Source organism: Eptesicus fuscus, chromosome 7 (assembly GCF_027574615.1).
Source record: "Eptesicus fuscus isolate TK198812 chromosome 7, DD_ASM_mEF_20220401, whole genome shotgun sequence".
NCBI lineage: Eukaryota > Metazoa > Chordata > Mammalia > Chiroptera > Vespertilionidae > Eptesicus > Eptesicus fuscus.
The window spans coordinates 56,106,723-56,131,575 of NC_072479.1; the positions used below are offsets into that span (position 1 = coordinate 56,106,723).

General features: G+C 44.1%; 1 long non-coding RNA gene across 1 annotated transcript; it reads right to left on the minus strand.

The window, feature by feature from the left end:
• Positions 1-942: 942 nt before the first annotated feature.
• Positions 943-23,110, minus strand: LOC129149648 (uncharacterized). The gene is made up of 3 exons (XR_008556505.1): positions 23,026-23,110; positions 1,406-1,462; positions 943-1,126 (listed from the first exon to the last, which is right to left on the minus strand). It is a non-coding gene; the product is annotated as an uncharacterized LOC129149648 (long non-coding RNA).
• Positions 23,111-24,853: the final 1,743 nt, after the last annotated feature.

Here is a 24,853-nt window from a genome sequence, read left to right on the forward strand (position 1 = left end):
TTGATACCCGGTCCCTGGTCAGGGTGCATGTGGGAGGCAACCAATCAATGTGCTCTCTCACATCGATGTTTCTCTCTCTCTCTCTCTCCCCGCCCCTCCTTTCCACTCTCCCTAAAAATCAGTAGAAAAAATATCCTCAGGTGAGGATTAACAAAAAACAAATAAAATAATCAGGCTTTACAGATCAGGCTTCACCACTACCCTGTGGGCTTCTCAGCAGTAAAGATCCTATCTTATTTCATATCACTAGGGCCGACTCTAACATATGGAACCTAGCAGGTACAAAATGAATATTTATTGAATGAATAGATGAAGATCTGACTGGATGACTAAATACTGTTAGAAAAAAAGCCTAAAATGTAAAACTCCAGAGAGAAGAAACATTGGGAATAAAACAATCTGGATACCTTCTGCCCTGCATCCCCCACCCCGAGTACAAGCCATTCACCAGCGCCAGCTTCCTCACTGTAGCTGGGTAGATTGCACCTCCCACCGAGAACACTCCCCAATCCCCTCTTGCTGTAGACACACCACTCACCTCTGGCAGCGACAGAAATAAAGAAGATTACATCATTTGTTACAACAAAATGGTTATTATAGTAATAAGTATAATTAGCATCAGACAATTACAATAATAACACATTTCCTTGCAGCAGAGGTACTTTTTAAAAAAACAGGTTTATTTAATGCCCCCCTCACACACATCCCCCAAGAAAAAAACAACTCTTTTCGCAAAGAGCAGAGCCTTCTGTCATTCTGCCGAGATGCTATCTTAATGAAGGAACATTATTGACAAACCCCATAAAATGGGAGCAGATTCCCTTGGAGCAAAAACTCTTTTGCTCTCTTTCTGGTTTCTCTGGGGCAGAAAAAAACCTTGTGCCTTTCTTTCGAGGCATTAGGAAAACTTGTTGAGGGTAGAAAAGATGAGGCCAGAAAAAGGAAAAATCTTCTCAAACAGCTAGAGCTTAATATCCATTGTTGACCATCTCCCAGCCTTTCTTCCTGGTTGCACACACTCGGGAGGGAAACGGGCCATTTACTTATACAGTGGTACACGAGTCTTTTAGGTCATTTTCCAAGCTCTTTGGGAGCAAGAAGCTGTAGGGTGAGATGGTACAGAGGCCTAGGAGGAAATTGCAAATGGATAATGAGCAGGCCTTTTTACTCCACATGGACATACCCACATTAGATGCTTATACGAAATCTACTTAATCTCCTGCTTTTAACAAAAATATTTAGGAAAGCTTACATTAACATGTACAGCAAGATTTAAAAATTAGATGAGAAAATTAGGATACACATGGACATTTCATAAGCTTGTTGACATATACATAAGTGCATGTGCACTTTCCATTCATGTATACAAACACAGACCCACCCCATGTACATACGTAGAATGTACCTCATACATAGTAGGCTCTCAAAAAATATTTGGTGAATTAATGAAACAAATCCACCCCTAAAGGCAAAGAAATATAAAAATAAGTAACTCTGATATAGCCTAAGATACAGACATTAAGTACATATAAACATTTATACATAAAAAATATATATGAGTACATGTCTCATGTATATAAAACAGACCACTATTCACATGTAGTGCACATATCATTTTACACATATACACATAAAATTAAACCTCACCCTTTTACAATTGCCACAGTCATAAATGGTCATATAAGCACTTTGCTAACACGGCCACATTGCCATATATGTGTGTGAGTACATACTCACTCATATAAGCACACATTCATACACATAGACAAGTGCATACAGACTACACACACACACAGCAAATCAAATAAGAACAGCTATAAAGATAAGTGTCTCTGCTCATCATTCTTATCTTCTCTAAGTCACAGTGCCCAGAGGCATGAACTTAATCTAGGGCTCTAGCCCATCACACCCAAGGCAAGAGAAGGCAAAAGGTGTGGACCACCCACTAGGGAATCTGTCTGTCTCCAAGGCCATCCATACATGTACATGTCTTGTCCGAGTACCCTGGGATTTCAAACTCACCACAGATCACTGGGAATGAAATCGTGGTGACCTACTTTCCCGGGTAAATCTCCTCTCACCCTCACTGACTCCCAGTATGTGGTCTACATTTCATCATACTTCCCCAATGACCATGCTTCCATTCTCTTTGAATTTTCAGCCAAGTAAGTTGTCCCACAAACCAGGGATACTCCCCTCTCTTCACCCACCACAGCAGTCGAGAATATCCTTTCCTCTCTTGGTATCAGTGCTCCTCTCTTCCAAGGAGCCTTCTCAGATCTTTCCCTTAAGACATTAAGCTTCATGTAAAACAGTCATTTTTTCCATAGTTTTTCTTTCCTGTAATGTTTAAAGTGCATTTATTCCAGCCCTCTTTAATCACATACACAGGTTTAATGTTTTGTTCCATTTTTATATGTCTTTTATGGGTATGTCAAGATATCTATCTTAGATTTTATGTTTCTGATTCTTAGGGGGTTGGGTCTGTCTATGGATGCCTTTGTACAGTGGCCAACACTTGTTGGGTATTTTTATTCTATCCCCACTCAATATTTGGACGACCCTGTCTTAGGTATTTCAGGAAGATACACAGAGTAAAAGAGATATAATACCACCTTAGGGATTCTCAGACTGATGGTAGAAACAAACATAAAGAAAGAAGCAGAATAATAAGGAAAAAATCTATCATGTCAGAAGTAGAAGAGGATTGTAGGATGATTTAATCCAGACTCCTCATTTTTCAAAGTAAAGGAATTAAGATTCAGAGAAGTGAAGTGACTTTCCCAGAGTCACCTAGAAAAATGAATGGCAGAAAGGGGGACCGTTCCAGGTTCCTGTCTCTTAGGCCAATACACCTTGCACTATATCAGCATTTCCCAAACTGAATTCTACTAATTTCCCAAAAAGTGATGAGATTTTTCTTTAAAAGAGGTTCTGTGGTCTAATAATATTGCACATTATGTCCTCTCTTGGAGATACAAAATGAATATTAATATGTTAAAGGTTCTGAGAAGTCCTGCATTTACAATTTTAGTTTTGTCTAGTCCAATGTTTCAGAAACTGACCTGATCATGTAATACTTTTTAAAGACACTCCTATTAACATCATATGAACATAAGTCTTTTGAGGATTACACAGTTTAGGCAACCCATCACAGCAATGGGGAGGGTCTGAGTTGGGTTTCTTCTAAAACAGAGAGGGAAGGAATTGAGTACAAACATGAGCATAAGCCTGCCTCCTTCCTATGGAGGAAAATATGAGCAGCATTTGATAAAGCGTTGGGAGAGACAGTGACTCTGGGGCGGGGGGGGGGGGGCGGGTAGGTCTGAAACACGGGCATTAGCCTTTCTCGGAAATTTTGTCTGACAGTGGACACTGGTTCAAATCGCATCAAACCAGCGGTGTGCTGCACTGGCTCATACACTCCTGAGTGCTGACTGTAAAATGTTCAAGAATTTTTGAAACTGGTTATTAAACAGAACCATTATTTAAAATTAAATTATATAAACTTTTATTAAATAAATTATATTTTTAAAAAGCTAATAAATACTAAAAAAAAAAAAAAAGAGTTGGCAAGCCCCAACCATGAGAATAGAGAGAGCTTCACACATAGTAGGCATTCAATAAATATTTGTTGAATGAATGAATCAGTGGAGCAAGCTGATTTACCTCAAGCAAGAAGAGAGCCCAAGCCAAGTGAATTCGAAGCTACTTCTAGTTTTCTGCACCTTCAAGGAGAATGAGTGTTATATGGGGGAAAGGAGTAGGAATATATATAAGACCTATACCCACTGGTTCTCTTATTTCCACAGGGTCTGAGGAATTTTCCCTGGCAAACCCCAGCAATAAAATTAAGCACAGTTGGTGGAGGGAATGAGTCAGGTTGAGCTGTTTGTTTGTTCTCCAGGGCAAGGACATGCAAGAGTTAATAAACACACTGGAGCCTCTTAGACTGGGCCTTGGAGCAAGAGATCAGCTTGTTTGTTCTACAGAATTTGAACTCAGGTCAAAATGGCTCTCAGGGCCTCCCTTCCCTGAGGTAGAGACCTCCAGGCGGCAACTGAGGTCATCTACTGGGCAGCCAGGTGCTCCACCTAACAATGCATTCCACATAAAAAGTTCCTCTCACCAAGCTATTTTTTGTCTTCATAACATGCAGTAGACACACCAATCTTCCACCTACTAGTTGCAGGATGTCTTATTACTTAACACAGGCCACAAACTGGTAAGCATCAGGTTAAGGCTATGGCATATCCAAGTTGGTTCACAAGATTACAGAATCCCAGGTCTAGAAAGAACCTTAAGAAATTATTCAAATACCCCTAAGCGTCATCACCACACTCACCCACCTCTAAGTCAGTCTTCTTTTTGTCGTTCCTCTCCCCAATTACAGAAGTAATTTTAACTTTCTTGGACTATCCAATCCCGGCGGTGGTCAGGCAACAACACAAAGATACCCCTTGTGCATTCCAGGCCTTGCTGTTAGGAAGCTCCTAATCTAAGTAAATTGATAGACCATAAATATCTACAAACTGACTTTAAAATGCTTCTAAGCAACCAACCAGCAAATGCAAATCAACACCGGGGCCAAAAAGACGAAGAGCTAAGAAGCATTCAAAAACAGAAGAGGTTGCTTAGGGGAGGCTTCCTGGAAGAGGGAGTCTGAAGCTGGGTTGGAGAAGAATAAAGGGGCAGAAGGACCAGAAAAGTGAAGGCCTTCCAGCCTGGGAAGGGGATGTGCTTAAGGGATCCCAGCTTTTAGAGGCAAAAACAAAACAAAACCAACCCTGTGTAGCATGGATAGGAGGCTAAAGTAGGCAACAGGGAGGGACAAACAAGAACCGAGGGGGAGGAAGGCAATAAGAGTCTTGAAAGTAAAGCTAGAGTTTGAATATGACATGTAGTAAGTAGCATGGTAGTATTAAAAGTCTTAATGTAGTATTAAAAGAGTGAGTCAAGGGACATGGGTTCCCGTCCTGGATCTGCTACCATCTCGTGTATTATAGGTCTTAGTCTTCTCATCGGTAAGAAAAGGGCATTGGATTAGAGGATCTACTGGGTCCCTTGCAGTTGGAAGTCTCAACGCTAAGATACAAGAGACAATCCGGACTACCGTGGCAGTTCCTTAACAAATCCGTTTAATGTTTTTCCCTTATACAAGACAAGTCTAAGTTCCCTTTACCCCTGCAACTGAATTACAACTTGAGCATATTTACTACATCAAAGATTAATCCTCTAAACCCAGCAAGCTTGCTGGTTGAGCAGCAAGGAAATCTCTCTATAAAAAGAATAGACTCTATAAATTATTGGTCACTTACCTAGGGTTGTTACTAAATTATTGTAAAAGGATATATATTCTGCTCCTACACTCTCACTTCTGTTCTCTCTCAGACTAATTGCTTCCTGAACTAGGAAGGGTGTCCAGACAGAGACCTAGGAAGTTTGATATATACTGGATCTTTAAACTGCTGAAATTCCAGATGATAAATAAACTGCACAGTGGAATTTGAATCAACCTATTCACAGCCTTGAAAGGAGCAAGAGGGTAAGTCATTGAAATTATCCTCTTTATATCCTTTCTGAGCATTCTAAGCAGCATAACATTTCCTCTGGCTCTCACTAAGGAAGTGTCACTTTTCCCATGCTTCCACCTCAGGCCTTATCATATCATATTTTAAACATTTATTCTGCTGTCCTCCTCTCTAGATTGGAAGCTCCTTGATGGCACGGATTAATCGTATTCGTCTTTAAACAAGACCTATCATAGGCAATAGAGCATGATCAGACCTGCGATAAGGTGTGCAATAGAGGTGTGCAGGCTTTATTATAATCTAATTGAGAAAGACTTTCTCGTGTCTAGCCTTAGTCTTATGTTTCCATAACCACTCGCCCCCTTTTGCCAAGTGGGCCAGTAGATGATACCCCCTTGTATCACAAAACCCTATGCACCCGTCTATCGCAGGTCTGATCACTCTCTATTGTAAATGCTGGCTTACCTGTCTATCCCCCCAACCTGAAAGCACCTAAAAGGTAGAGGCTCTGTTTTACTCATTTTGCATCCTTTGTCCAGAGCAATAGCTATCACAAACAAGGCAATTTGCTAACTGAATCAAAGAAGCACAGTAGCTTATCTTTTTAGTGTTATGATCAAAGAAAGAATCCTTTAGGAGAATATCAAAGGTCATTCTCTATGATAAAAGATACACCCATAACAATGTGTCTTCTTGATCAAAGTAGAGGATTGTAAAAGCAGTCACAAAAATATTTTAATTTTCTAAACATGCTTCAAGAAAAACAAAAGTTGTCTATACAGATCAAATTATCAAATTAACTATTCACCTCTAGCACTTTGGAATATTATGAAGTCAGGCTCTAAGTTGCACTGAGAGGAGAGTGGAATAAAGCAAAAAATGTAAACACAGGCTCTGTTGTCAAGGAAGCCCAGACTGAAACACATCAGTGAGGATGAACATAAGCTGAAGAGCATTAATGCCATACAATTAGCCAAAGAAAGGCATCAAACAAGGTAAAGCTCTGGGGGGTAAATGTTTTTATTTATTTATTTATTTGTTTGTTTGTTTATTTATTTATTTTTAGGGTGGGGGGAGAGGAATAGAGAGATAGAAACATCAATGAGAGAGGAACATCATGATTGACTGCCTCCTGCACACCCCCCACTGGGGACCAAGCCCACAACCCTGGTATGTGCCCTGACTGGGAATCGAACCAGCGCCCCCTTGGTTTCTGGGTCAATGCTCAACCACTGAGCCACACTGGCTGGGCTGATCATTCACATTTTGACAAGCTGTCCTCTCATTGTCCCAGGAGAGCTTCTTAAGTGTAGTGAGGAAAGCAAGACTGCTAGACGGACAAGTAAAAGACTATTTAGTAGTTTGAGGGAAATCAAGGCCTGAAGTGCAATATGGAAAAAGATGTTCATATTCTTACATATATCTTACAGGAGAATTAGACCAAAAAGTCTTTAAACAAGGTGAGCCAAGGAGAGTGGTGATAAAATAGGAAGATTTCAGGCCTGCTTCCAGGGTGTCATGAAATTCTTATAAAAGTTGGAGGCATACTGTAGGAGATCACTAGGAGAAATTTATAGGAATATGAACTAAAGAATCAACTGGAAAACTAAGATGACAAGACTATTGTTTTTCTTATTTTTAAAAAATATATTTTATTGATTTCAGAGAGGAAGGGAGAGGGAGAGAGAGATAGAAACTTCAGTGATCAGAGAGAATCATTGATTGGCTGTCTCCTGCACACCCCCTACAGGGGATCAAGCTCACAACCCTGGCATGTGCCCTGACCAGAATTGAACCATGACCTCCTGGTTCATAGGTAGACGCTCAACCACTGAGCCATGCCAGCTGGGCCACTTCCTCACCTTTTGTAGCTTACTGTCTACTTCTGAAAATTTCAATCTGTCTTATTTCAAGACTCTTATTTCAAGAGCTCCCAGACTAGAAATCATCTTATCCGTATATGTGAATTTTGCTCCCCAAAGTTGTCCATGGTAGGAAAGCACAGACTGCCTGAAGAAGACAGCCATCAGATGGCTCAATTCCCCGCATCACAGAGCCTGCAATGGGCTCTTCTCTCACACTGGAGTTATGGAGCAGGAGTTATGGCTCTCCCTGTAAAAAGTCATTATAATTATGAAAAATGTCTATGGCTCTTTCCGCAGTTTAGGCAAAGCCTCTGGCTGTCCTGAGGAGCAGAGATTTAAGATCCTGTTCTCCATAAAGATGGCTAGATAGCTCCAAAGATAGATGTGTTAACGCTTAATTGGTCATTGTTGAGTCATCAAATCTGTTTCAGTCAGCGGGATTGGACTATCCTGACTGATAAGGAAGACAGAAAACAGCTCAGGAGGAGGGTGACAAAGGATTATTTTAACCAGTGTTCTCTCTCTCTCTACACTGGCTCCCCCCACACTTTCACTGTTCCTTTGCACAGGATTTTTAAGAACAGGAGATTCCACAGTCTTGCTCAGAAGCAGCCTTATTCAACTTCCTAGGATAGCAATGCTTCCTTCAGTCTAACCCTAATCTCTCATGTTAATGTCCCAGTTGTTGCTGCTCTGGCCTCAGGACAGGCTAGCATTCTTCTTTTCTTGAGGTTTCAATACTTTAAATCCATTGGTCAGCATTTTCTCTTCTCCCTGCTTTCTCTATCTTTCTCCTCCATTCCCAACCTTTCTCTTTTCCATATTAATCACAGCTGTCTTATTTATTTCCTTTTTTCAAAGCCATGTGATGTTTAAAAAAATCATTTTATAGAACCCCTATAACAACTATCACTTAATTCAGAGTGGGTAACATATATTATTTAAACAACAGTCACTTTTGGCAGCAAACAATGCAGAATGTTGGCCAAACCCCAAGAATCTGTAAACCTGGCGGGTAAAAACTGATCCAGTGTAGATGTCAGTGAAGATGGCACTATTCACAATTTGCGGCTTTAAAAACAAGAAAAAAGACCATCTGTGGTTAAGGTGAAAATCTTAAGATGCTCTAGTGTGTGAAATGTTCATTTCAGGCTTTTATACACAAAAGGGCATCTCCCCTACCTGAGTTAGAAGATTTTTTTTCAGGAGGTAAAAAATACCTTCCCAGAAAGATGCGACACAATGACCCCTCAAGGAAACTCTGTGCCTTTCCTTCCTCCCCAAGGAAGATGATCGGTGTGTTGTTGTTTTTGAAATGGTGTTCATTCCCAGAGTAAAGGTATAGAAGGTAAGGGCAAGATGGGAAATAAGGTTTTCTCTGTGGTTGCATCTGAACAGCAACTCTATTGGAGTTAACCCTGAAAATACTCTCACATCATCCACTATTATTAGGAACTAAAGCCCAGAACATAAACCCCACCTCTTTCAGACAGAAAAGTAGAGCATCACTGTGGCCTGTGGATTTATTCACTTAGGAGGGCATATTCCTTAAAGTTATCCCCAGTATCCTTCTGTCCCTGGAATGCTCTTCCACTTCAACCATCCAAGGCAGAGATGAAAAGTCTCTTCATTTAGAATGCTTCAGAGAAGGTGCCTCTGTCACTTCCCTGGTTTGACATGTTTCATCTCTCTTCTATACACTTCGCATTGCTCCTGAGCGGCTGTACTCGGAACCTGTTTCCTTTTCTTCTCACGGCTAACCAGTACAATTGGTTTTCTCAAGTTCCCCTGCACCAACCACCCCACCTCTTTATATCCTAGAGACTGAGGTCAAATGAGGTGCTCATCCTCCATCCCTAAGTTCCGAACGCTCCTCCACATCCAGTCCCTCTTGCGATTCAGAAGCTGGAAAGAGGAGTCTGGTTTGTGTTGCTCTACACCCCTCAGAACCACTTCACCCCCTAGAGAGTAAGCATTTCAGCGTTTCCTGAGCTTTTGCAATACTACCTGTCCAGCTACAAAGAGGAGATGGCAAATAGTAAAAGGAACCCCATAGGAACCCAAGGCAGATAAAGTAAAGCAGATGGCCATTCCTCTGGAGAGCCTGGCACTCCCTTGAGGCACAAAGGGAGCTGGGTGCCCTGATTATCTAGTAATTGCCGCCGCCACCACCCCGACAATAATAACCCCGAACCACTGACAGCCCTTTTCATCTGAAAGATCTCAAAGCACTTAGCCACCAGGTGCTCATTAAGCCCTCTTGGATGAGGTTGGTTTGATGGGTCTAGCCCTTGCTACAGACGATCAGGGTCAGGGGGTGACTCAGAGAACCCGGGGAGCCAAATGTTGCAGAGAAGGGGGCCCATCAGCTTCCTACACATGGGAAAATGAGCCTCCTTGGCCCAGGACTGGATCCCAACTCCAGGGGAATGAAAAGGAGGCTAGCTCCTCCCCCAGCAGTCTACAAGCAGGGTCATGTAGAATTAAGTCAACACAGAGCTCATATACCCCAAATACCAGACAGAACTGTTTACACCCCCAAGAAGTGGTGGGAGGCATGGGGCAGTGGGCATGAGCAATGGTAGTTTTGGAATAGAGAAGCAGAAATGAGGGAAACATGGATGATGGGTGATGGCTGAGGAAACACTCCCTGAATCAAGAGGGGGCCTGCGAAGGATGGTTCTGGGAAACTCGAGTCCTAGGAGTGACACTGGACAGCAAAGCAAGGATGGGCTGGTCTTCATTTTCCTGAGTATTTTGCCATCAAAAGAGGCAAAATCAATGTTTCTACAGAAGTAGCCTCTATACAAAGCCTAGATTCAGACTGAGAAGGGAGAGTTGTCATCCACTCTACTCTGCAGCCACAGAGTATAGATCAGAGGGTGATTTCTATTTACACACCCACCCTGCTGTCCTGCCCCACTTTAGAGCCCCTATAATAGCACTCCGAGAGCTACAGGGATCAGGTAAATGCAAATATTCCAGCCTGCCACCCCTAGTGCCACAGAGGTCACTACATTAGAGTGAATCCAAAATCATCCTGAATGGCTCTTCTGATATAGGTCACAAAGCCTGCCTTCGGAAAAATGGACCACAGACTAATTCAGATAGACCAGTGGTTGGCAAACTCATTAGTCAACAGAGCCAAATATCAACAGTACAGGATTGAAATTTCTTTTGAAAGCCGAAAACCGACTTCTGCGCATGGGCCACCAAGTTTCAATTGCACTGTATGTGCACACCCGCACGTGGTATTTTGTGGAAGAGCCACACTCAAGGGGCCAAAGAGCCGCATGTGGCTCGCGAGCCGCAGTTTGCCGACCACTGAGCTAGACCATTCAGATGGAACATTAAACATCTCAGAAAATCATATCCTCTTCTCATTCCCTTTTGCTACTATAACTACCAGAACAAAAGTCTAAAGGGCTTTTGCCTGATGGCATATGTGTTTTGTTTTGTTTGTTTTGTTTTGTTTTGTTTTGTTTTGTTGTGTTTGTTTTGTTTTTTTTTTGGGGGGGGTGTTAATCCTCACCCAAGGATACGCTTATTGATTTTAGAAAGTGGGAGAGAGAGAGACATCAAAACAGGGATCAGTTGCCTCTCGTTTGTGCCCTGATCGGGGATGGAACCCACCACCTTTCAATAAACAGGACAACATTCCAACCAACTGAGCCACACTGGCCAGGGCTAGCATATGTTTTTTAATAGAGTCAAGCCTACATCAGGAAATAATGGCACTTTTGGTAACAATTTAAAAATGCATAAATGGACAAGATTGCACATCTATCCTGCTCCTCTCTTTAGGTGACCCAAAGCCAAATCACCACTGATTCTCCTGCTAGCAACTGCTGGAACTTCTGGTACAAGTCCTTCTAGAAAACTGCCTTTGGTGTGCTAACACTAATACTCCCCAAAGTAAAAGAAGACAGTCAAGTCACTCAGTGGAATCGGAGGAAGATGACTTCCTGAGTATCAAACTTAGAAAACCAATGACTTAGAGAGACATTCCTTGAGGAAAGAGATGGGGTCTGGTAATAGCTCCCCAGTTTGCCTCTAGAAACCAAAGCCCAAAAGACCCTAAAAAATGCAGAGTCCCAGACCTGTTGTCCCGCTCCTGAAGATTTCCATCTCTCCAAAACTCTGCAATCAGAAGAAATATTAATATACTCTGTTTTTATTTAGTATGCTCCTCAAGGCCATTTCTGTATTCCTCTGCCCCTGAAAAGGACCGTCCCCCACCCTCCAACCTCAACTACTGTCCAAGACAGAAAAAAGGAGAAAGCATCCATTTGCCCAGAATTCAGGGGTTCCCACCCCCAACCTCCAAGAGGTGAGCGAGGCAGGGGAAAGACACTCATTAGCAGTTGCAGGTGGTGTTACCAGGGTATTATTTATTATTTGTTGGCTGCCAAGGCTTCCCTGAGCCTGCAAAGACAGAGCCACTGCCTCAGGGGCTGCAAAGTCTGAGACAGACAAACAACACACAACCCAGGCATGAAATCCGCCCCACTGAGGAGCTGGGGGCAACCTCGGGGATAGGAGCCACCCTCCTCTCTGCGAGTCCTCTGGTTCCTGAAAGTCTTGGGGAAAGTACGAATGTTCAGGGGAGATCCTACATCAGAAAGGAGTGGACTCTCCAAAGGAATGAGAGGGGCTGCAAAGAAAGAAGCCCAGGCACAGGTTGAGGCAAGAGGTCTTAGAATGGTGTGAGAGGTAGGAGGAAATGAGATCAGGGTTACAGGCTGGGACAGCAGGCAGAGGAGGCGGGTTGGGGGGAGAGGCGTTGCTGAATGGATGGGGGAAGCCAAGAGATGTCATCAGCTGTTGCGTGGGGGAACACTGAGCCAGAACACAAGTTGTGGCAAGAATGAACCACCAGAGGTACCAAATGATTGGGAGTTTAACCAGAGGGGAAGAGGGGCTTGGTCATTGGTGATACCCTGTGCTGAGATGCTATTGCTCCATGAAAACTGGTCCATTCCCAGGATAAGTCAGACTATGGCATGGTAAGACTCTTCAAGACAACATTTGTCCATTTGTCCCTTTGCTGGGAGAAGCCCAACTATATCAGAGAGTGGTGAAAGCTTTAAGTTTCACCAATGACTTCTTTTCCTAGGAAAGCAATTTGAGGGCCCACTTCCCCCTAGGAGTTCTATCCCCTGGAATCTTTGCTCTGTGCTCCTCAGAGACTTCTTCGTCTGGCCTCATCCTCTGTGCAGACTTCAGTAGAACAAGGGAGCTTCTTTGGAGGCTTAGCCGGGAAGACTGCTCCTGTCTAACCAAAGAAAGCACTTCTAACCAAAGAAAAGCACTTCCTGTCTGGGTGTTGCTGGTTTTTAATATGTACATGAAATGGAGAGGGAAGGAGAAACTCTCGTCCAGGCATCCCTGGAAATTGATGAGGTGAGAGATATCAGAACCATACTTGGCCCTTGTACGCAACATGGGGCAACAGATAACAAGGCCTGGGAGGAGGACAGAAGGGACTCTACAGTAAGTTGGTCACATTGTGCTTACTGTCAGGAAGTCCTTTGCTAAGTTTAACCTCAGCATCTCCAGCTTTAAATGATCACTTTTCCTCTTATTTGGGAAAGGAGATAAGCAAGACCCCTTCTCCTTCATTTAGGTACTCCAGAAACTGGTTGTAAAAGCCCTGAGCCAGGTGATCAAGCCCCTGGGCCCCCGCTAAACATAGCAATCCTGTATATACTTTGCTGGTCTCTTCCCAAGAATACTAGGCTGCGCCAAGTGAGGAACTCTGAAGACAAGAAACCCGCCAGAGTTTATTTATATCTCTCCTTCAAAATATGCACCCATTACTCAATATCCTTGTAGGGCTCACCCACAAAAACAACTTAATACAAGCAAACACTGTAGGGCTGCTCTCTCCTGCTCTTCATGCCCAAGCAGAGAGGCCAAATACCAGCCTCTCATTTTCGATTCACTAAAGCTCTCTGCAACAGAATGGAAACTTTCTAAAGGTCTGATCTAAAATGGCTCTGGGAGCCAGAACATCACTCCTGTAGGGGCAATTTCGAGTCACTGCATAAAGCAGGTCTGACCTCCTCCATTGCATCCCCAAACAGTAGTGAATGGAAAGTCTTCTACTCCCACCTTCCTCCAAACTGCCAACCCCCCTAACTGGGATAGGAAATAGACAAGACTATACTGCAGGATAAATCTCTAAGTTCCCTCTTTCACCCCAAATTGTGAATTCCTATACTCTGTGAACACTGGGAATAGAGAACAATGTCACAGACAACCCAAAAATGTTTTTTTTAATTTTTTATATATTTTTTTAATATATTTTATCCATTTTTCACAGAGAGGAAGGGAGAGGGATAGAGAGTTAGAAACATCGATGAGAGAGAGACATCGACCAGCTGCCTCCTGCACACCCCCCACCGGGGGATGTGCCCGCAACCAATGTACATGCCCTTGACCGGAATTGAACCTGGGACCTTCCAGTCCGCAGACCAACGCTCTATCCACTGAGCCAAACCGGTTTCGGCACAACCCAAAAATGTTTGATAAATTTTTAAGAATCCATGTGGCCCTGAAATGTATTATGCAACACCTTTGTACGTGTATCTATGTCATTTGGGCAGCGTTAGATTTGTTTTCCTTAATAACCCTGTGTAGAGGGAGCAAGTCTAGGGTTACAAATTCCCTGCAAATGAAATGAAAACTAAATAATTGACCATAACTTAATCGGCCTGTTTCCTACCAAACTCTCACAGTCACTATACACAGAGAAACCCAGACCTACCATGCATCCACCAGGGGGCCAACAGCCCGCAGTCTTTCCCTACAGCAAACACAGGGGCTGAGGGGAGTGCGGTATTATTACGAACCGCTGCAGGCGCTGAGGGCTCCGGAGGGTCTACTCTCATATGTTAGTGGTGGAATCAATTCTATCCTTCAATTGGTTTTCAATTTGACTAATTTATTGAAGGAGGAGGCAATCAGGCCAGGCACGGCGGAAAACTTCCTAATAGGAATATGGGCCTATTAACCTCTAGGAGCTCTTAGACTGCTTGGCTTTAAAAGCATCAGATTTGTTCTCTTTTTCGAGCTAGATTATAGGAGAGTCTGTCCTGAGGCAGCGGAATTGGCAAAATGACTCTCCTGCTCGCTCAGAGTCTTGAATCTTCTCTCCTAGGGGAAGCAGATCCAATATCAAGAAGGTGAGGCCTGCAGTGTTATTTTACAAACAAGCCCTCCCTATATCAACGCCATTTACTGTACTGGAAGCCGGTATTAAGTGAACCACTAGTGTAGTGCATCAAGGGCTTATTGAATATTGATTCCCATTTACGTGACAGCAAAATGGCCTAAGAAATCTTCTCTAGATGCCTCAGCCCCTTGATAAAGAGGGTGTTAGTTTTGTTTTATGAAGCCGGGATCCAGGCCAGTCACATCTTATAGCTCCACTTACTTTTATTTAATAAAAACAACGGATGATATGAGTGAGGAGGGGGGGATGTGTGTGTCATGTTGTTTTTCAAGAGGATTCGATCTGTTAGCAAAGCAAGAGGAATAGGAGTTAGACTTCAGGCAGGATTTTGCATCAGGCCATGGGCCAACAAAAGGAATAGAGAAATCCTAAAATGGGTCACCCCACAGGCAGATACAGATATTTCTTCTAAGAAAAGAACCCTCCCTGGGTGAGATAGGGAAGGGATTTTGCTGGCCAGCAAATTCCATACCAGCAAACGATGGAAGAGACTTTCTGGTGGGAAGAGACTGCCTTTGGCTGCAAGAGCAGAATCAGAGTCTCTGTTCAGGGGAGTAGGGGTTCAAAGGTTGCCATATGCCCTCCCCAGATGCCAGCTCTCCCCTGACCCAGCATTTAATTTATATGGGAATTCCTCCTATTCTCCAAATTTTCCAGAAAAAGAGATTATACTAGTTTTCCCACCCCACTCCCAGTGTCTAGCAGAGAATTCCTAATGTTACACCTTAGTTATATTCACCCGTTTCTTCAAAATGTGCCCCCTGGAAAAGAACTGACAGCTCCATCCCAGAACAACATGGGGGCAGAGGGAGCCATGGAGAACAGGGCTTAGAAAATGAATCTTCTCCTGGTCCCCACCCCCACACCTCTCAACCTCAACTCTTAATGTTAGACACGTGACAGAACTGCTCAGCATAGAGGACCACAGAAGCCATTTCCTCTAGCCCAACTAGATGGGGTGCAGAGGCAGAGGGATGCCACAATTGGAGACACGGCAACAAGGGAGGGTGAACAGAGGAGCTGAGGAGTGACCACAAATCGGCCAGCCTGCCAAGAGCCACTGACCCCGTTTTAATATCCCAGAGGTTGGAGGCGAGAGTAGAAATCACAGGCTCCAGAAAAAACAATCTTTGAAAGAAAATTGCCTGTCGCAGCCAGAGATATATGAAAGTGCTGTTACAGTCGGAGGTGGGGGGTGGGGGGGAGCGACTGTAAAACTACACCTGGTTATTGCACTGACTGGCTGACACCACGATGCTTTTGCACTTCGAACAGTTTTGTTTGAAATGAAAAATCCCTATGGACTTGGGTAACTAAGATGGTGTGGGATGAAGTAAGCAGACAAGAAGGGGGCAGGGCTGCCCAAGCTTCAGGGTAGAGGCAGATCCGTGCTGGCTGGGTTTGGAGTGGAATGACTGGACTGTGAAGAGGAACGGGAGGTGGGACCAGGGACTTAGCACTCAAGTCCCACAATAGCAAGGGGCAAGAAGAAAGCAGGAAAGTTCTTGCCGGAGGGATCTTATGCCACCTTCCACAATTGAACTCTCCATCTCTGTACTCTGACAGCCTTTGTCTGGCTTTCACTCTAGTCTGTCTTTCCTTCCTTTCTTTAGTTCACTTATCTTTCTCTGTTCCTCTCTCCCTTGTCTATCTTTGTAGCCTTCACTTTCTCTCTTCTTCTGCCTGGTTTTCACTATCTGTTTCTCTGTCCCCAGGGTGTCTGTCTCTCTTATTACCCCTTCATTTTTCTTGCAGTCAACATCTTATATCCACTTCCTTGGCCATCACACTTTTTCTCTCTGATTCTATCTACCAAAAAGTGCCCAGGGAGCAGAGAGAGTGAATTCGAAATTAAACTGTTAACTACCTTTTACTATGCATTTACTCAGTGTCAAGCTCTCGCTTAACAAACATTCTTTTGTTTAACCCTTACAACTAGCCTGAGAAGTAGGTCTCATAATCCCCATTTTATAGGTTGGGAAATAAGATCAAAGATACAATACAATACTAAGTGTCAGAGCTAGGATTCAAACCCAGGTCTGCTGGTTTTGAATATCCAGCCCTTAACAGTTAATGGGTAAGAAAAATCAGACAGAAAAATGGCAAGAGGGCAAGTAGATGCCCTAGAGAAAACTATGGAGGTAGGAGCAGGCAAGTGTTCCAGACCAATCGGTGGGAGCAACTGGATCTCAATTCTTAATCTCCCTGCCTTCAGACCTGATGGGCCAATTACCAGATATGTCAAGATCATCAGTCCTGTCCTAACTCAAAAGTTGGTTCTAAGGGGAAAGAGAACCACTAGCCCCCAGAAGAGCATTCTCCCTGCCAGTCTCAGCCTAGTCTTTCCTAAACCTCCTAAAGCAAATCACTTCCAATTGAGCCTTCAAATCCTTTGTGGGAAAAGACTGGCTCCTTGTGGCTTGTATGACACTATCTTCACAGCCAAAGAAACCTGTAAAATAACACCATCAGAAGCTATGTTGGATCACAAAATTCTCAGGATGGAAGATAGTCCTTTTCTCTATCCCCAATACATCTCTCTCATTTTAAACTTCAGTTCTCTCCACACCCTCTTCCAGTACCTTACCTTTCCTTCCTGTTCACAAAGTTTTCCTTAGCACTCACATCTCTCTCTCCTGCTAGAACTGAATCTTGATTGAAATACTCTAGTCATCCAATTCTTATAGCTCCCATGAGTGCCTGGCGTGTGCCATGGAGCATGAGATGAGATCTCTGTTATCTCAGCGTCATTACAAATGGAATAATTGGTCATAAAAATTATGCAGCCTGTTGGAAAAGAAATAACAACACACACACACTCATTACAGATTCCTGAGATAGCTTCTCCTGGCTAAAATTTCATGTTTCTCCATATCCCAGTCATTACCAATATCTCCTCAGCTCCAAGTGCCCAAAGCATTCCTCCAGAAAGAAGCCTGAGACAGCTCCAGCCTCCTCAGAGTCTTGTTCAACTAAACCAATACAACCTGATCTAGAAGTTGAGGAGTTTTTTAAGAATACCTACAACTTCTCTCATAAAGGAACTATGTGCCAATAAGCCAACATCTTAGATACTCTGAAGTAGGAAGATGGGCTCCCCTTGAACTCTCCTCACCAGCCAGTCTATACTGACATCGGTATGAAATGGGATCAAGAGAACGGAGGTCCTTGCCTACAGGGAGCTTTCAGTCTGATGAGAAAATGGACATGTAATTTAGGACACAGAAATATTGAGCTCAATACCAGAGCAGTGGTTTTAAGGGCCCAGAGCTGGTACAAAATACAAGAGTGAAATAGCCTGGTAATAGATGAAATGATCAACCCCATGCCACCCCCCAGAGAAAAGAGAAGTGAGGGGTATTATTACTTACTCTGAATGACAGAAACACCAGAATCTCATATTCTGATAGCCTAGGTTAACCCCCCTCCTGGTCCTGACAATCAGGCCCCAGGGCCTCACCCTGCCACTTCTAGTCATGCAATAACCCTCAATGATTACATTATAGCTATGGTAAAATTCAAAGGGCACTGCTTCAAAGGGTAAATACTTTTGGAGATGACAAGAGGTCTGTACACAATGCCTGTGCTATAGAAATCACCAGTAAGAGAAGATTGCTAAACACATTTTTCCACCAATAGAGCAAAATCCAAAGGCCCAGGAATCTGGAAAACATGGTAAAGACTCAGAGTAATCTTTTCTCATAACTCTGGGAAGAAATCTCTCATTTGCATTATTTTCTCATTCAACAGACCACCTCTTCTTCCCAGTTTACCCCAAACTACTTTTCCCTCCAGTTAATTCATAATCCCTTTATGCCAAAACAGCAGCAAGGCCAGTGGTTCCTGGCATCCTCTTCTGAAGATAACCAAGGGGAGTAAGGCACTAGCCCAACGAATTTCAAACTCCTTCCTCCAGCCTGTGCTTCGGTACATCATGGTTCTTCTATATCTGGAAGTGGGAGAACAGGGGAAGATGCTACCTGCTCCCTTTGATTCCCAAAGGGAAAAGGGATAAAAAAAAAAAAAGAGGGAGGCTGGATATGAGCCAAGCAGACTCAGAGACTGGCTCCTAGTTTTCCCAGCGGTGGAGTGAGAGCAAAGAGTGAGATGAGGCGATTGCTATGTGAAGAACAGGTTTGACTCCCACACCCTGTCTCCACTCTTCATGCCTTTCCTCACTCCCTCCTGGTGGGGTGAGGAAGAAGGAGAGAATTACACCAGCTCCTCAGCCATTCCCAGCTATAGTCAAACCTACAAAATATGAATCAGCACCAGCCATGGAGACAGAAACCAGAAGGTTATTTTGAGACCTGTAGTTCTGCTTCTCCCAGGACTTTGGTGACAATTGTCTGCTTGGGTGCAAGTGCTAATTCTGGGGAAACACCATCAGCTGACCTCAAATTGAATGTTATGGAATATTGCCCCTGTTCTGCCTCACTGTGAGGCACACAGCTAAGGAGGTTCCCATGCCTTTCCCTGGAGAACACTGTCTTCTGTTCCTTCTCAGCCTCGGAGTCAGATCCCAGCTTTCTAGGCAATTCTGATAGGGACTCATAAATTCAAAAGACATAAAATTTCTTTCTTCCCTCTCCTCAAAAATATCCATAGTTTGACTCTAGTCTAGATCTGTTACTTAGATAGCTTTTATTTATGCACACCTGCAATATAAATTGTTTATCACCTCTCACTTGAATATGCATGTCAATCATCTAGGGGATCTTAAAATTCAGATTCAGTAGGTCTGAGATGAGCCTAAGATCCTGCATTTCTAACAAGCTCCTGAGCGATGCTAATGCCCCTAGAGCCCAGACCACACTGTGAGGATTGAGGATCAGAACAGAGTACTAGTACATGAACCCAAAATGGACTCCAGAGAGAGGCTCCTGCCTTGAGGTGGCCTCCAGTCTCGGAAGGAAGTAAGACACAGAAATAAAGAGGCAAGAACAGGATAAGAGCAACCAGGCAGAATACTACGGAGTTTGGGAAGGAGGGTCAGTAAGAGAAACTGGGCATTGCAGGACATCAGGGGGATGTCTTAAAGCAGGAGAAGTATGGAACAGAATAAGAAAGCAAGGCCCAACTGCACTGAGGGGAGAGGGGGCGGGGCGACACATCCAAAGCATCAGGTGGGAAAGAGTGACTCTGGCACAAGGGCACAGCTCAGAATTGACTCTCAGAGTGGGACTCGTGCGACAGGAAATGATCGGAGCTCATTGGAGTGAGTCTATGGGACCAGTGGAGAAGGGTCTTGAATTCAGTCTGAGAACCTGAGATTTAACAGAAGAAATAGAACCCTTTTAGTCAGAATGGTGCTGAGTCAAATCCTAGAGAAGGTATGCCAGGGCCTGGGGTCAGGGGGCAATGGGGAGTTGTTGTTCAGTGGGCACAGAGTTTCCATTTGAGAAGATGAAAAAGTTCTGGAGAAGGAAGGTATCAACGGTTGACAAAGATGTAAATGTACTTAATGCCACTGAACTGCACGCCTAAAAATGGTTAAAAAGGTTAATTTTATGTTACGTATATTTTTCCATAATAAAAAAGTAATAGTGGAGGCAGAGGCCATAAGAAGATGGCACTACTATCTAAATATGATTAAGATCTAAGCTCACCATAGGCAGAGGAGAAACTCAAAAATGAGCCTCCTGAAGTAAAAATAAAATCTGAACCATCCTCAACCCTAAACCCCACCCCCTCCACTTTGCTCTTTTATCATAATATAGGCTGCTTATGTTCTTAAGGATCTGAAAGAAAAACAACCACATTACAAATGGGTTTCTGTTGTGCCTTTGAGCTTCACCTCTCATCTTGAGTCATTAGGAGCTGCTCTGCGGGTGCCATGCATGGATCCCCTTGCTCAGCAGCCAGCAGATGAAAGAAGCAGGCTAAGGATGGGTGAAGAAAGGTGAGCTCTTAAAATGCCCAGGCTCAGAGTCCTTGGGAACACGTAGCTGTTTTCTGGCTCCACAAGGGAATTACAGAGAAAAGGGATGAGCTGAACTGGTAGAGACTGAAAACAACCTACCAATTATCGAAACTTTCCTTGAAGAAAATAGTGGCTACCCTAAGAAGCCAGAAAAGCAAAGAAACCATTCTGCCTAAAGTCAGAAATATGAAATATACAGACTAAAAATGGCAAGAAAAAAGTAAAAAGTGCATGCTTGGGCTAGAGAAGGGGCTATACACACAGAATCCCAGTAGTGTATAAGCATTTCCACCAGGCACAGGCTGTGAAGAAGTAGGCTAGACCTCAAAAAGGATGAGCCTCCAGATAGACAACTGGAAAAATTCCTGACAGGAGTATGAGGGCTAAGGGAGTTTGAGAAACCAAAAACCTTCCTTTGGGTCAGTGTGGAGACAAGTAGAGGGGAAAGAAACCCTAGGAGAACTCAGGCAGTTGCTCTGAAACCTGTTACGCTGACCCGTCCAATGGGGAAGCACCAGAATGGATACCCCATTACCACCTATCCATCAGGGTGAGTCCAGACAGCAAGGACTCAAATGACCTGGGAAGAGGCTGGCTTCCCATCCCGGAAAGTTCTCTGCCCCTGAGCAGCGTCTGCCCCCGCTCTCTGCCTCCACCCTCTGAAAGTAATGGGGTGAATCCAGCAGCTGCTCTTAAGTCATTAACAGGAGCAAAGCTTGATAATATTTTCTGACTCAGAACAGCCTAGTCAAACTCTTAATTTCTCTTTGGAAATCCATCATCTGGGATCAAGCGTCACTACCGCTCTCCCATGTAATTCTTGGGCTCCTCCTGGATCATCATAGCAATTCTCCTCCAACGGTAACGCAAAGGAGCTGTGTTGTGATGGGGAGAGGGGGTCCTCCTATTATGTGTGTTCTCATGCCTAGATGGTTAAGGACTCCCATCTGAAGTCTGCCCTCAATCCATGTCACTACAGTAAAAAGCATTTGTTTTCTTCAAGAAAAGTTGGTGGTTTGTTAAGGGACATGAATCTCATTGGCTACAAAGATCAAAGAATTGCCATCTATAAATAATGAGTAAACAAAAAAGAGTAAAAGTTGACGCACTTCACAACTATTTAAAATTATCTTTTAAGCTGTTCTATTTGTAGGAGAAAAGGGCTCTCCTCCATTCCCACTGAGAAGTTAAGAGGGAGTCATTATGTAACATTTGCAATGTTTTAGAGAACTTTACACCCATTATTTCAACCAATCTTCACAAACATCCCAGGAGATGGGGAATGTAGGCATTATAATTATGATGCTCATTTTTTTAAAAGTATATATGTGAGTATACTGAAGCCCAGGGGATGACCTTAACTGCAGGAGTAACTAAGGTTGGCATTGAGGACTTACCCTCTGAAAGAATTGTGAAACAATGGGCCACACTACTAAGGGATGTGAATCAATCCAACTTGTCACAGCTACAGGAGGACTTTTGAAGAAAAAGGCCAAGGGACTTCACTTGTCACATTATATCAAAGTTGCTCAAGTACTTGTGTCTTGAGTACTTTGTGTTTCTTCAAATGGCTCAGAGCATGTGTACCCTCAGAACCAACCAGAGGGCCTGGCATCCTAGGGACTCAATAAATATTTAGTAAAAGAAGGGAGAGGGAGAAAAGGAGAAGGATGTAGGCAGGGCTGAGAGACATTGCGCAGGAGATGAGCAGAGACTGAGAGGAAACTGGAGGAAGGAGACAAGAACTAAGGGGACACAGGGAAAGGCACAGGAACTATGATATACAGGAGAAGGGGGGCGGGCAAGAAAACTAGGGCTACCAGAACACCAGTGGAACCAGAGTGGGGTCAGGTTCACAGGGAAGAAAGAAGGGTGTGGGGAAGTTTCTATGCAAGAGGCATTTCCTTGTAGTCCCCACAGTTGGTGCCTCCTATTGGAAGAGGTACCTTTTCGGGGATCCCGTAAGTCGGGGGCTATATTAGGTGCTAAGGATATGATGGCTAAGAAGAACTAAGCAGAGTACAGACAAGCAGGAGATGCATAGTTTTTCAGCAAGCATTCCAAAGCAAATTGAGAATAGAGGAGCCAGCTTTGGCAGCTGCCTTACTCTAAAGTCACTAGACAAGTCAGGCAGGTGGAAGGAATTTAGGGAGCACATAGAAGCTACTGTGCCTAAGACATGATCTCATTATACTGGGCACCTGGGCACCCGGGCACCCATCTCAAACCACAGCTGATTACAAAGGGGGTATGACTGGGGCAAAAGTCAGAGTACTCTAGGATAGGAACAAGTTTGAATCCTCTAGGGGACAGGTGTCTTTTGGTAAGTCACTTAAGCTCTCTGGCCCTCACAGGAAAAGTAAATAGAATTATACAGCCAGGATTTTTACAAGATCCATGCCCTACACATTTGGCACTTGAATGTAATAGAAGCAACAGCTTCTTCACTGGCCTTTCCTCCCCACTCACCATTGTCAGCCTCTTCTCCCCTGATTCAATCTTCTGTGCCCAATAGCAGCCAGGCTGCGTGGAGGCTCCTTGAAGAACAGGAGAGACTCTGTGGGTGGAAAGTAGGTTCTTAGTGCTTCCAGGGAAATTTCAGGCAGGATCATTGGACTTCGGGTACCTACACTGAGTCTCTGGTTTCAGAGGAGAGGTCCATTTGTCTACACTCAGATTAGGACGTCATTGCTTGAAAGTACTTCCTGAAACCCCAGACCACCCCATGGGTAAGAAGGGACTCTGGCTTCTGCTGTTTATTTCTATCCACAGACTTCTTAAATGTACCTACAGACGTCAGAGGAGATTATTAACCTTGGGATTAGAGACTCTATCCCTGCCAGAGATCCCTAACTTCACCAACTGCCCCATTCTACCCAGATCTGGATTCTTTTGAGATGAAAAGGCAGCAGTTCTTCCTGACAGCTTATCCTGACCTGCTGCAGAAATCAGGAGAATAGAAATGATGATTCTGGCCATCACCATGGAAACCGGCAGTCTCTACGGCTCCCCCTCGCACACATTCTCCCATCAACTCTTTTCCTCCCACTTCTAAGTCATATCGGCTCATAGGATTTCTCTTTGTGGCCAATACACTAATTCATTTGGAACAAAGAACAGAAAAATAGCTGGCGGGGGGCGGGGAGGGGGGCTGACCCCTGGCTTTCTAACCACTCACCTCAGCTGAGGTCCCTCCCAGAGCATCACACCTCCTCTTCCCTCACACAGACTCCTCCTGACACCCACCATCCAGTTTCCAATCCCTCTGATGAATCTCCTTTCCCTGTTCTCATAGAGTCACCCCATCCAGAACTCCTGTTCTGTTGGTCCCCAAATACAGATCCTTTAGCTTCATCAGCCCCCAGTTCAGACCTGATCACCCTCAGACTGCCATCCTCTGAGTGCTTTCACCCCCATCTAGATCCATGCTTCATACCACCCCCATACATACCACTATTTTCACAGTCCAAGAGCTTCTCACTCCCAGCCAATTACCCTCCATTCTTAATGTTCTCCAACTCAGGGTCGTCGTCACCTATCCTGCACCCAGAATCTCAAACATTCTGTAATTTAAAAAAGGGGGTTCTTTACAAAATATCAATATTTCCCATTATCCAATCCCCTTTTCCTCTCAGTTTTGATTTAACCTCCAAATTAGTTGTTTGAATCCCTGGGCCCCTTACAAGAAGAGGGAGAGAAGGAAAATCTATTCAATGCTCCCTTCTCCTAACTTGGCCCTGCCTGGTCCAGTCCCAGTCCCCACTGGGGGCTGTGAGACTTCATTAACCTTTCCAGATTACTCTGAGATTCTTGAGAAAGGCTCCCAAGACTATTCTGAGTGAGGAGGAATTTTATCGGAGTCTTTTACAGCTTTGTTTGTTCTTCAATTTCTCCAGCTCAGACTCTTTATCTGAGTCTGTTTAGTCATAAAACAACCTCAAAACGATGAGCTGAAACCGAACTACATAGAGCCACCTTGATGCCTGCCCCGCACATGGCCCAATGACTGGGAAGGGGCACCTGGATCCCCACAGTCACCCCACCCCCACCCCACCCACCCTGAAGCACCCATCCCCAAGCATGGTATCCCACTTCCCCCTCCCATCTGGGAAAATGGAAGCAGAAGATGACTCAGGGGGTCAGGGAGGATCAAGGCTTATTTAGAGCTTTGAGATCTCTGGATGAAAGGTAAAAAGGGTGGGGAGTTGTGAAAAAGACAGGTGAAGCATCTGGGGCTCAGGAGCAAATCACTGTCCACTCCACCCACCCACTTCCCAGACTGCGGCTCTTAGTCTTT